At 35.4% G+C, this 10,078-nt stretch overlaps 2 long non-coding RNA genes across 6 annotated transcripts in view; one reads left to right on the forward strand and one right to left on the reverse strand.

The window, feature by feature from the left end:
* LOC105295290 overlaps positions 1-9,227 on the forward strand; it is a 49,199-nt gene extending 39,972 nt beyond the window's left edge. For both annotated transcript variants that reach the window (XR_002781494.1, XR_896141.2), the window contains 2 exons: positions 6,516-6,687; positions 9,111-9,227. This is a non-coding gene — a long non-coding RNA (uncharacterized LOC105295290). The remainder of the gene's footprint in view (positions 1-6,515; positions 6,688-9,110) is intronic.
* On the reverse strand, positions 4,035-8,763 carry LOC105295291. Of its 4 annotated transcripts, none has more exons than XR_896142.2 (5): positions 8,659-8,763; positions 7,740-7,789; positions 6,737-6,771; positions 6,420-6,564; positions 4,035-6,274 (listed from the first exon to the last, which is right to left on the reverse strand). It is a non-coding gene; the product is annotated as an uncharacterized LOC105295291 (long non-coding RNA). The 4 variants fall into 4 exon arrangements; XR_002781496.1 differs by having other exon boundaries at positions 6,420-6,651; XR_002781497.1 differs by having other exon boundaries at positions 7,740-7,811.
* Positions 9,228-10,078: the final 851 nt, after the last annotated feature.

Genomic DNA, 10,078 nt, shown 5'->3' on the forward strand with positions numbered 1-10,078 from the left:
TCCTTTTAAAGTTCTTTAAAGACTATGAGAGTCTAAAGACTATCACATTGAGTCAGCAGCTAGAAACACATATAATAAAGAATAGAAAAATCATAGGAGAAGACAGTCATCCTTGTAATCAATTTTTTATAAATTCCCTGTGGATAATTAATTTCATATAATACTATCCAGTGTTTTAAAAGTCCCTCCCTTCTTCTTCTTCCCCAAAACCTAGAAATATTTGATGTTCAATATGAGAACCTTGTCACAGAGTTATATTAAAAGATTTAATTGACAGAACGTTCTACATAGCAAACTATCAAATACAAAGAGATTATTCTCTAAGAGATCCCAGGGGTTCTTGAGCAAACTGTAGAGCCCATTCGCTTCAACCACAATCTCTGACACATTGCCTTCCTGAGAAGCTGTGGCAGATGTTGATTTGCAGTTACTTTTATATTCAACTTCCCAGGGCTTTCTGGAACTCTTCACATAATGAATCTTGAAAGTGATGAAAAATTCCCATTAGCTCTTGATCTCTGTAATCATCTCTCCGCTCTAGAAACTCTTACTCCATTTCTCTGGTTGTTAACTAACTATTCATTCATCTCCTTCTGGCAAGCCATTAAATCAGAGAAACAGTTGGCTGTGGAACCTGGAGAAAGATGAGGTCTCTGTCTGCTTGCTAAGGGGAAGGGAACTTAAGACTCTTTGCTAGTGATCACCAACTTATTTGTCTCTATGATAACTTTCTTACCTTGGGCAGAATAATGTCCTCTCCTCACTGATTTTCCAACAGCCTTACTACCTTTCTTATTCTTCCAATGCTCCCTTACAATACATCTCTGCATGACAGTCTCATTTTGGGAGCTGTCTTGGGCCTGCACAAATGGGAGGGGAAAACCTAGCTCCAATAATAATTACTTGACATCAGTGAGAAAGAAATATTAATGAGGCATAAGTACATTAACCAAAAACCAAACTCTATTCTCGGCTCTCCTGGAAAGATTCCTGTCTTTGCTATCATCCTCGAATCCCTATTCCCCTATCCCTAAGTTTTGTTTTGGTTTGGTTTGGTTTTTTTCCCCTTTCAGGCACACTGCTTTGCTTCACTGGCCTAATATTCCTTTGATTGACTAAGAAGCCACTCAATGATTTGGGAGGCAAAACTCTCTTCTTTCCTGTCCCCCTTCCTAACAAAATATTTCTTTCAATAGATTTCCTTCATTAGATTTAGTTTTATTATTTGAGGGTATCCTTATGGATATATATATATATATATATATATATATATATATATATATATATATTAAAGAATTGAGTATTTCAGTAAGACAGTATGTTAATAATCGAGTTATCTAATAAAGCCAGAACTACCTACTATTTGAGAAGTTGTTAGATGATGAGCTCGGAAGAACTGAGAGACCAAATGCTACCACGGGATAGAAATGGTAGGTTGTACAGTGTCCTGGTGATCATGGACACTGGTGACTTTAGAGAAAGGTTCTGCAAAGACATAAGGAACTCTTGTACCCAATTTAGAATACTGCAAAAGAATATCAAAGTAGGAATAGATCTTAGAAATCATAGAACGGTGTCGATATGGGCCGTTCAGCTAGCCAATATCTTCATTTTATTTACTTATGTATTATTTTTAATTGTGGCAAAAAGCATTTAACATAAAATTTATCATCTTTAATCATTTTTAACTGTAGAGTTCAGTAGTATTAACTATATTCACTTTGTCATAAAGTTTTCCCCTACATTTTCTTCGAGAAGTTTTATAGTTTGAGGTCTTACATTTAGGTCTTTAATCCATTTTGAGTTAATTTTTATATATGGTATAAGATAAGAGTCCAGTTTTATTCTTTTTTTTTTTTTTTTGCATATGTATATCCAGTTTTCCCAGTACCATTTGTTGAAGAGACTCTCTTTTCCCCATTGAGTGTTCTTGATACTTTTGTCCAAGATCATTTGACACATATATGTGAGGGTTTATTTCTGCATTCCAGTTTATTTTTGAATGAACTAAAGTTTACCGTGATTTGGTGACACTTTGTATAGAGAGTAAATTTGTATCGGTCTGCATGACTGTAACTGTCTACCAGTTACTGTGTGCTGTTAGACAATTTATCTTTCTGTGCCTCATTTTCCTTATCTGTAAAACAACAATAATGACAATATATCTCTCACAATGGAATTGTGAAAATTAAATAATACTTGTTAGAAAAATGCCTTATACACAGGAAGTACTCTATAAATCTTAGCTATTATTATTTCCTGAATTATCCTCTTTCACGATTTTACTAGGATACATCCATCATAATTATAGCTCTCCAAGGATCTTCAGGTCATAGCAACTCTCTCAATTCTAGATGCCACCAACTATTCATACCTATTGTGCACTCTTCATTGTTGTTCCAATACCTGGGGGTTTGTTTCCCATTTTATCTTAACCCTGGAGACCATGTGGCTTGCTGCCTTCTACCCATTACGCACTTTCCCTCAATGTAGGAAATGAAGAATGATCAATATTTGGGAAAAAAAGATAAAAGAAGGTAAAGGCCTGTGTAGTTTCTCAAAGTTGGTATTCGGTATGTATTGATCCATTTGCCTACAATAGATTTGAAAAGGATCAGAGACTTCCCTCCTTTTCTGTGGTCTATTGTGAAGGACTGAGGTCAGGTGGAGAATGTGAGGGAGTAGAGGAAAACTAAAGCTTTTTGGTACAGCTTGATTTGAAATTGACAGGCAGCAACCACAAAAATCTACCGGGTTCTTAGGACGCACACTGCCTAATTCCTTACCTGACTGATAATGCTGCTTGCAGAAGGATAGAACAAATTTAAGTTAAATAAAAATAAATGTATTAACCATACCAGCAGCAGAATAGGTCAGAACAACCAGGAAAATTGCAAAAATCTAAGCAAAGGTGAGTGTTGACATTTGTTCCCTCCAGTGTGTTTTGGTGCAGCTGGGGTTAACCACGTCTCTGTACTTTCCATCCTTTTCAGATGAATTCTTTCTGTTAGAACCCATGTTCTTTCCATTATCTTTTGATCTCTTTCCCTTTTCATATTAAAAGACCTCTGGAAAACCTGAAGTATAAATGTTGTTTATAAAAATTGTTCTTGTCCCAATATTAATGTAAATTAACCAGCTATGCCTGATATATCAGTGTCCAACTAATCTCAATATTAACGAAACTCAACTATATTGCTGTTTTAATTAAATCGATAGCAATCTTTAGTTCACATTGTTTCATCTAAGAAGACAAAATGTCGAAAGTGAATATTAAACATTAAGAAAGTTTTATTCTTAATATTCTTAATACAGTATATATCAATATGTATTTATCAAATATAGAAGGTTAATACTTCTTAAAAACATTGGAATATAATGATTCATCAGAGATAATCATCAGAGAAAACTTTCGTGGAAATTTTTAAAGGCAAAGACTCTAAATATAATTGAGTATTATTTTGAAATGAAAAAAACTTCCAAAATTATTCTAGTTACTAGCAAGGTAATATGTTTTCTTCACTTTTCAAAAGTTGTTCTTATAAAAATAAAGAACATATATTCTATGGTATTTAATCAAGACCTAGGACTTAATTATAGGCTTCTATTGTCAAAAGTAGGAGAATCGTGTTACTTCAAATTAAATCTTGTTAGTGTGTGTGCATGCATGTGTGTGTGTGTGTGAAATCATAACTCACTTTACAAGTCCCCCCCTCATTTGATAAACCCAGTTCTTGGACCTATAGTTAGTAAGATGCATGGCAAGCACATAGAAGAGACTCATAAATATTTAAATAAGTGAATTGTTTTCTTTTGGTTTGTTTTCTGGGGGAAAAAAAGTTGGTTTTCTACTCTTTTTCCTTTTAAGATTGGGTTTATATGAGATTCAGTAAAGATGTCACACAGTCATTGATCCAAGGGTTGTCAGTTTTAAAGTTTTATTTATATATGTAATAAGGATAATATTTTGGTGCTGTTTGGTCCTCAATAATTCTTGTTTCCAAGCTCCCCTATTAAAAGTTATACTTGGCAGATCAAATCAGAGGTTCTTTCAAGTTGTGGAGAGGACAACTCATCCACGATGAAGGCTGAGCCACTGTGCTAAGTGCTATGAGGAAGAAGAAGGATATGACATAGAGGAAGTCCCTTTCAGGGAGGAAGAAAAAGAATCTCTCCCTTTCCAGGGGAAGATGGTTGGAAGTTGGATGTATGACTTGTGTTGGGGCTTTGAGGGAAGATGCTGGTGGGAATAGCTAGAGAAGCACAGTGGACTTTCCAGTTACACTTCAGTGCCCACCAGTCAGTCTAGAGACTACTTTAAACTATCCACAAGGTAGCAAAGACCAATAGAATATAATTAATAAATGCCAAATGGTTTCATTGCCAAGAGTGTTTTCCCCTACAGACACTATCTTGAGTAGAAAAACAAAGATGGAGGAACATCTCCAGTAGGGAGCTGACCTTTGAATTGACAGAATATTTACCTAAACACAACTGTTTAATCCAGAAGTTATTTTAATGGACAAGTTAAAGTGTCTATTGTTCTGCCGCTGAAATGTACACTTAAAATGGTTAATTGTTAGTATATTTTACCACAATTTTTAAAAGTTAAAAAATTTTTTTTAATGTATTTCTTGTTCTTTACCTACTTCTCACCCCAGTTATAAGAAGTAAGAAAGCTATATTTCTTTGCATATCCAAATATAATATAACTAAAATTTAACCCTGAACACCTCCCCAAACACACATACATACACACATACTTTAAAATTCATAAAGCTTTCAGTCCTAGGACCCTTTTCAAACTTTCTTATCTTTTAAGGGTTCTCCTCTTCACAAGTGAAATTCTTCCAGAATTCGGGGTTTCAGATGTGATCTGGACTGAATTTATTTTTCTTCTGAATTTCCTAGGATCAAATATTCTTCATATCTCACTAATAAATATGAAAAACAAAACAAAATTAAAAAAAAAAATTAGGCCCAAACCTCTATACTACCTTGTTCTCCCTACAAATCTCAAAATCCAGAGTATTTGAGAGAGTGAGAGCTACGAGAAAGTCATGTCTACTACATATCATATTCCAAAGGAAACTTTGGGGTTGGTTGGGTCCACGGACAGTTTTAATAATAATATAAACCTTCTCAGTATTTCTTGTCCACCCCCCTCTCCATCTGTAATAATATACTGGAAGCCAGTTTTTCTAAACCGCTTTTTTCATATGTGGTACTAGAACTGTCTGTCCATGTCAAAAACCTCTACCTCTAGATAAAAGTAAGTAAAATGAGGTGAATGTGAAGACAGACTGAGCTGTGCCACTCATGCACTATGTGACTTTGGGTGATTACTTCATCTCTCTGACCTTTAATTTTCTTCTTCATAAAGTGGGGATAATTCAAACTTCATGAAGTCTGTTGTAAAGGTTAAGTAAAATAATGAATATAGAGGGCTTACTTAATTAATCTGTATTGCTATTATGAATATCTCCTCCATAAGTTTAGCCCCTCTACTTCTATTCCTGTCCTATGAAACACTTGTGAATAAATTCCCCTGTACTTTCAACATTTTCTTTTATTCCTTTTTTGAGCACGTACTATGGACCAGATATAATGTTAGCAATTCTTGCTACCATAAAATGCACTGTTCACATCTCATTTCTCAACAAAATTATGAGATGCATAGAGTGAATTCACATTAATAATATTTTAGTTAACAAAACTTTGATGAGTCTACAGACCATTAACCAAGGAAACAAAATTATTTAAAATACTTGTGTCAAAATAAATGAACCAAGGCTTTTCTGATGTAGTAGCCTAACATTTTATTGTGGGTATAAACACAACTCTCCGATCTCCAAAATTCAGCAATCCTTATTAGATTCTTTCTTCATTAGTAAGAGTAAAAAAAAAAATAAAAAAATCCCCTGTGTATTTTTCTATAACTTCTAGCAGTAGAATAAGGCATTTCCTTCCTAAAGTAATATAAACTAATATGATAGTCTTTTCTAATATAAAAGTATCTTCAGAACACCTTAGAATTATTGTAAATAATAAGTAGAATTTCTTAAGGTTATGAATTAAAGAGAAATGTTGTGTTTTTGTTATTAAAAAAAATGTAGAGGTTAATCTTTCCCCCATATTTGGCTTAGCAATGATTCTGTTTTATTCTCTCTCTCCTTGCTGTTCTCTTTGGTTCCAAGGTATTCCCAGCTGCTAAGAGTCACAAATTTTGTCTGCATAATGGGGTGACCTTTTCAGAGGAGCCAATGTTTGTAAGCTAAAATACAAAGGAAGAAAAAAATGTTTACTGAATGACTGTGTGCTGGAAGAAGGCTCATTCAAATTAGCCCTCTTCCACCCCTACTCCCACCCCAATCAGAATATTCCATCTCCTTCATCTCTCCATTCCTCCCTGGCCTTACTGTATTAGTAGAATTGCCAGCTACAGGGACATGGCTGTCCACTCAGGCCTTTGATGTCTTTAAAATTCCCCCTCAGTGTCCTTTTGTCTCTTGCAGGGAGGAAATAGCATCTGGCGCCTCAGCTCTGTGGAACAGCTGCCCGCTCCTGGGAAGAGGATTCAAGAAGCTGCAGCCTGACTCAGGCAGGTGACCTGGGTTACTCCCACCAGCCGCCTGTCACAGAAACCACCTTCTGTTGGGATATGACCAGATGTTTTCAGCTTCCCAGGTATGAACACACCTAACTTCGCTTTTCCAAACTGCTTTCCATTCCTTACCTGCTCCCCAACCCCTTCATTCTCCATTCTCAGCTCTTAAAAAACAAACAAACAAAAAAACACAGACACTGCAGTTATCATGCATCCAACTTTTCATTATATATTTTCATCAAATATTTTCTTCCTTTCTCTCTCTTCTTTTTAACTTCACAATTTTGCTTTTTTGGCAACCAACCAAAGATTTCTTTGTGCGAACTTAAATATTACAAGACAAACCCTCTCCTGATACAAGAGCTACAGAATTATTTGTATATGTAATCTCTTCCTGTACCTCCTGCTAGCATGGGCCTTTTCGTTTCCAATCCTCCTCGTGTAACAAAAGAATAAATTGTAATACTACTGAAAGAACATTAAACTGACAATCTTCTGAGGCACCGGCAGTTTTAATGGAAACCAAAGAAAATTCAAGATTATACATTTTCTTGTGAATGCATTTCTTTTTCCTGTCTGCTCTCTCACATATTATCAATTTTCTCACCTTCTTGTTATTCAGTTTCCTATCTGCCAAATAACAGACCTAAAGCTGCCTTTGAGCCAGTCTCTCACCAATAGAGCTGTACTTGCTGATAGAGAATTAAGTAAGGTATTGACAAATTGTTGCAAGGTGTTTAGGCTTATAATTTAAAGATTGAGTTTAATTAATAAACTATAGCAATTTCAAAAATACTAAATGGATTGCCTTATCTAATACTTTGCCTCCTTCTTGACTACCCTTTGGGAAGACGGGAAAAGTGAAAGTAAAGGCGTTTATATAGTGCCATCTTGTGGCAGATACATTAAAAAGTTCTGTTTCATCTAGGAGTTTGTTTAAATGAGCCAGGAAAATAACTGCAGCTATTGGGGACTGATTTGGACTCTCCAGGTTTAATTCTAGTTTTGTTTTTCTCCTATGGAAATAGTATAATCCTGGGGGCTCTTTTTGGTGTCACTGAGAGTTTTAAACTCTAATCTGCTTTTCGGAGAGCCAAAAAAAGGTAAAAACAAAATCCAGAGGAATTATTACCTTGGTATTTTTAACTTTTAGACTTTTCCACTCCACTTCTGTCTGTCTCACTAAAATGAAACACGGATTCAGCTGAGAATAGAAAAATGTTAATAAGCTAAGAAAACTGCAGTGAATATGCCACTTAAAATATAACAGTACTACCCTTTTCCAACTATTCTCATTTAAGTCTATTACTCTTAAATTTTAAACATATGAATGTGAAAAAAGGTTTTCTTTAATTACGTTTATTATAGATATGCATCTATGATGACATTAACAGAATTTTAGAAGCTGACCCACTGTTAGCGAAGCTCAAAACCAATAAACAATTGCCCCCCCTTACCCATATAGAAGGAAAACAAAAATTAGAAAAATAATAGGCAAATAAGAAACTACTGTAATTTATTTGTGTTTTCCAGGATCAGCTGGCCCTTTCAAAGACTCATCTCTAACTTGCAGTTGAGGCTGGCTTTGCTTTGATTTTGAGATACTTCCAGGACCAAATCTCTATCCTGATCCATACTTACCAGCTACTGTTTCCAAAGGAGGGGGCATAGGGAAGATGGGAGAAAGCAAGGTGGGAATTGGATTACAGGATAGTTAACAGAATTATGTGCTCTTCTGTGGGTTAATACCCCTTGGAATGGTATTACTTCTGGCATTTCAAAGGTATGTTAACCTAGATGCACAGGAAAAATGGACAGACTGGCTTAAAACCTTTCACTAAAGAAGTTATAGGCATGGAGCGACCACCCACCAGTACCTGCCCAGTTAGGAATTTATGATCAGATCACCCTGTGAGATTACTTTTCATAGAACCCCTTTATTTCCTTCCACCCCTTTCTTAGCCAGGTTCTCAGGGACCAACACTGAGAGGCTGATCAAATATCCATGTGTCAATCATGGCCCGCTTCCCAATTGGTGACAAAGGTCTTACCATGCTATGGCAGATTCCTTGAGTTTCTCAGGACCTCTGAGCAAATTGGAAATATAAAACATACTTGGCAAGTCTAAAATGCTTTAAATAGTAGAAGGTGGTTAAATGCACTACTCTCAGACCTCATGTGATGTAGGCTGAGATATTTATCTGCTGAGTCAGCAGGCCAAATTCCTAATCTCAATACAACTGGAAATTTCTCCTGGAATAAATTTGATCTTCCATAGTTCCCTGACATTTACGAAAGGGTTTCTTTGGTCTTAATCTTTTCTTCATTAAAATACTCATAACTATGAAAATGAACATAACTTTTCAGGATGATGGCTCTTAGGATGCTATACTTTTGCCATGTTTGAATTAAATCTAATTAGAATGAGAGTGACTGAATGAGGTATACTTGTCTAAACCAGTTTCAATTGAAAAGGACTCAAAATATCTGTTCTTAATTTCAGCTAAACTACAGGCATACCTCATTTTATTGTGCTTCACTTTATTGTGCTTCAGAGATGTTGCATTTTTTACAAATTGAAAGCAAGACTCTCCACCTGCAAATAGATTATGACTCACTTCATTGCAATGCTTTATTGTTGAGGTCTGGAACTGAACCCACAATATCTCCAAGGTATGCCTTTATAGAACTTTCCTTACAGCAACGGAATAGTGATCTCTGTGTATCCCCCCACACCCTTTTTTATTGATGGTATTAGCAGCTATTTCATAACTGGTAGTTAGAATGACATGCAGTGAAATTTAAGTGGTTGTTGGGATCCTTGTTGATTAAAGATTTTTAAATTAAATACCAGTTTAGTTTCTGGTGTTATTTGAAAGGGCTAATCTTCCACAGCAGGAATTTCAGTGGAAGACTGCCAAGCAACACACACTTTGTGTCTTGTTTCCAATCTTCTTCCGTGGTATCACGTTTATTATGCATTAGAAACCGAATATGATCAAGTAGCCTATTTCTAAAAGGTAATCATTTAATTTTCATGTAATTTTATGAAGGCAGTTTAATTATTTTATGATTACATAACCAGAACATGATACAATGCAAGGTCATGAGGAATACACTATCTTACAACCTTAAATATGGGGGGAAAATCTTAATCAAAGCATATACGGAGATTCAATTAAAGTAATAGATAATCTGTGTTGGTGTCCCTTTCCTTTCTCGGCGGGCATTAACTCAGAGTTTCCTGGCAATGTATTAAGAAAATCCTTCCCTCTATATTATTCTAGTTTTTATTAGTTCTTGAGCTTTCTAAAAACCTGTAAGACACTATTTTATACTGCTCTTAAAAGTAGAATAATTAGACCCAATAGTAACAGAATAGCAACCATACGTGAGAAGACCCTCATCTCAGAAACTGGCTGCTTATCTCTGCTCCACTCTTGTCTATGGCATGCAAAGAGAATAAGTTAG

The sequence above is a fragment of the Pteropus vampyrus genome, unplaced genomic scaffold (genome assembly GCF_000151845.1).
Source record: "Pteropus vampyrus isolate Shadow unplaced genomic scaffold, Pvam_2.0 Scaffold102, whole genome shotgun sequence".
Classification (NCBI taxonomy): Eukaryota; Metazoa; Chordata; class Mammalia; order Chiroptera; family Pteropodidae; genus Pteropus; species Pteropus vampyrus.